Below are 3,238 nucleotides of genomic sequence, written 5' to 3'. Positions count from 1 at the left end.
TAGCTGGAGACTGATTAACTATAAGGGCGTACAGCAGAGGGACGTTGTGAGTAACGATGAAAAATGTGGGCGCAAAGTTACTATCTGAGTTAAAAGTGAAAGATTCTTGCTTGAAGTGTAATTCTAGGGAATTTATTTATCCTCTTTGCTTCAATTTCCTTCTTTATAATGCCGTTATTATTAAGGGTGTTGTTGCATAGAAAATGTTTCACATGTGGTTTAGCTCATTGTAAGTGCTTAATGAACAGTGGTCAATTTTGTTTTAAATGATAGATGCTATTTCAATACAAAGTATGGTAACTTGATGCTCAGAATTTTAAAGATGTATTAAGGTGTACTAAATACTTAACAAATGATAGAGATAAAAGGTATTTTTAAATAGCTATTACAGTTTTCCCAATGATAGAAGCCATTTTATATTAATTCAACTATACCATGTTCCAAAAGAATCTGAACTGCCTACAAAACTTACCCATGTGCTTCCTATTCAAGCAAGTAATAGTTTTGTCTTCCAATATCTTATGAAAAAGTACAATGAAGATACTACTCCCTGCTGTTTTGTTTCCCCTCCTAAATCAAAATATGTATCATTTGGGGGAAGATCGGAGAATTATGGAAAAAAGTTATTCTTCTGACTAAAATACCATCTATGTGCTGGTGACGCCTGGTTATCTTTTTAATTTCAGCCAAAATACATCTTTGCAATGCTTGCTCTTTGCTCTGATCTTCCTAAGTAGATCTTACAACTTCTGTGTGCTCCAAAAATGCTTTGTTCATACTCCTTATCATATGTTTGAAGGATTACTATTTTCACTTATCTTTCAATAAGGGAGCTCTAGTTGCTAGTAAGGAATTGTGCTGCTCACCTAAAGGTTTAGGGTTTGGATGCACCGGTTGCTCTGTGGGAGAAAGATGAGCAAACTCCTGTGCAATTTATTGCCTCTGGAAACTTGCTGAAGGGTCCGCTATGACTGGTTTCTGACTGAATGGTACATAACAATAACGTCTTTCAATTAGACTTGGTATTCTACAAAGATGAAAAAAGATTTTGAATATATTAGCATCTGTAAGTGCAGTGATATTTTTACTGTTTTTATAATTTTGTATTCCCTATATTCCCCATTAACTATGCTTAACCTGTTTACTGTTTCCTCACCTTGAAGGTAGCACAGTACCTAGTTTATGGTAGGTACTTCAGAAACGTGTATGAGAAGGATGAATGACTATTAACTAACTTTACCACAAAACTAATTTATCCGATCAAAGATAAAATCTTTGTTATCTTTGCATTACCAGTATTTAGCACTACTGTTTTGTAGAATGTTGTTGTTGTTAAGTGCCATCAAGTCACTTGCAACTCGTTGCAGCCCTATATACAACAACCTTAACCTGCTCTACCCTGTGCCAACCTTACTGTCTCTGACTACCCCTTTACCCATCACTGAATCAATCTATCTCATCAAGGGTCTTCCTCTCTTGAATTGTCCCTCCATCTTCCCAAGCATGACGTCCCTCTCCAAGGATTAGTCCCTCCTTATAACATGTCCAAATTATGTCAGATGAAGCTTCAGAATCCTTGCCTCCAAGGAGCAGCCTGGTTTCACCCTCTCTAGGACAAAACCTGTTTTTTCTTCTAGCAGTCCATGGTATATTCATTACTCTTCTCCAGCACCACAGATCAAAGGCATCAATTCTCCTTCTATCATTTCTAGTCATTGTCCAGCTTTTTGATGCATAGCAAGTGATTGCTATAATTATATAAAGATGTGCTGAATCAGGCACATCTTAGTCTCCAGACTGACATCATTGCTCTTCAGTGCTTTGGATAGGCCTCTCACAGCAGATTTTCCCAATGCAATTCATCTTTTAATTTCCTGGCTGCTGGTACCGAGAGTGCTGATTGTGGAGCCAAGCTGTTAACAATCTCAATCTTTTCACCATCCATAATGATGCTGCCAGTTGGCCCAGTGGTAAGAATCTTTGTTTTCTTGGTGTTGATATTCAATCCATATTGAAGGCTGTAGTCCTTGACCTTCTGCAGCAAGTGCATCAGGTCCTTCTCAGTTTCAGCAAGAAGGGTTGTGTCATCTGCATATAGTTTTCAAAACCCTAGATGTGAACTCTTTGAAAGCAGAGACTTACTCTTTACTTTGTGTATCCATATGGCCTGGTTCTGAGAGGAACTAAATTAATGTTTACTAAATTACTATGCAGCACGTAACATGCACTTGATAAATGTATGTACAGATGATATTTTGAAAAGTGTTTTCTAGATTTTATTTAAAGTTGTTTTTAAATCTTCAAAATAATTTTCTCAAGTTTAACCTACTATTATACTACTAGTATAGTTTTTGAGTTATTATAATTGTACATATTTTTGTTGTTTTAAATGTTTATTTTATATTGGTTTGCATACAAAATTTGTATGTATTGTGTTTCATACTTTCTTCTTTCACATTGTGTTTCATACAATCTTTCCCATATAATGTGTTTTATAAAATCAATCACCATTGAACTATGCCCACCATTACCGTCTTTCAGGTCCTGGTTGGATCATTCCTATTTGCTTCACCTCTTCCTTCCTCCCACCAAATTGTTTCATTCCGTGATTTGTCCCCACCCATCCTATAAGTTATTATTATTGCATATATATTTATACAAAAATGCATAGCTCTGAGATTAATCACCAGTGAATTATTATGTTTTAAAGGAGATGAAGTTGAAAAAAAATACCTAATTAGAATGAATTGCAGTATGAAATTAAGTCCAACTAGTGCTACAATCCCAAAGGCACGAAATTTGAATCCACCAAATACTCTGTGGAAGAATGATGAGCAATCTCCTTCCGTGAGATTACTGCCTCTGAAAACCCACTGGAGGGTCAGCTATGGATTCAGTCTGACTCAATGGTACACAACAACAACAGCACCTAAGAGTGATTTTAACTACTGCTTCCTGAAATATCTAGGAAATAATTTTACATTTTATTTGGTCTTAAATGACTCTTAGTTAAGATTTTCAGATATAAGCAACAGATATCTAAACATACTTAAACATAAAAGGAATTGTATAATGCACATCCAAAAACTTCTCCAAGAGGGTATAAAGGGAAGCCACAGACTGGGAAAAATGACATATCAGATAAGGGACTTATATCCAGAATTTATAAAATACTTGAGCACCACAACAGGACAAAGGTAAATAATCCAATAGAAAAATGGGCACAGGATATGAACAG

The sequence above is a fragment of the Elephantulus edwardii genome, unplaced genomic scaffold (genome assembly GCF_000299155.1).
Source record: "Elephantulus edwardii isolate Elephantulus edwardi_28Jun2011 unplaced genomic scaffold, EleEdw1.0 scaffold00104, whole genome shotgun sequence".
NCBI lineage: Eukaryota > Metazoa > Chordata > Mammalia > Macroscelidea > Macroscelididae > Elephantulus > Elephantulus edwardii.
This window is presented reverse-complemented; position numbering follows the sequence as displayed.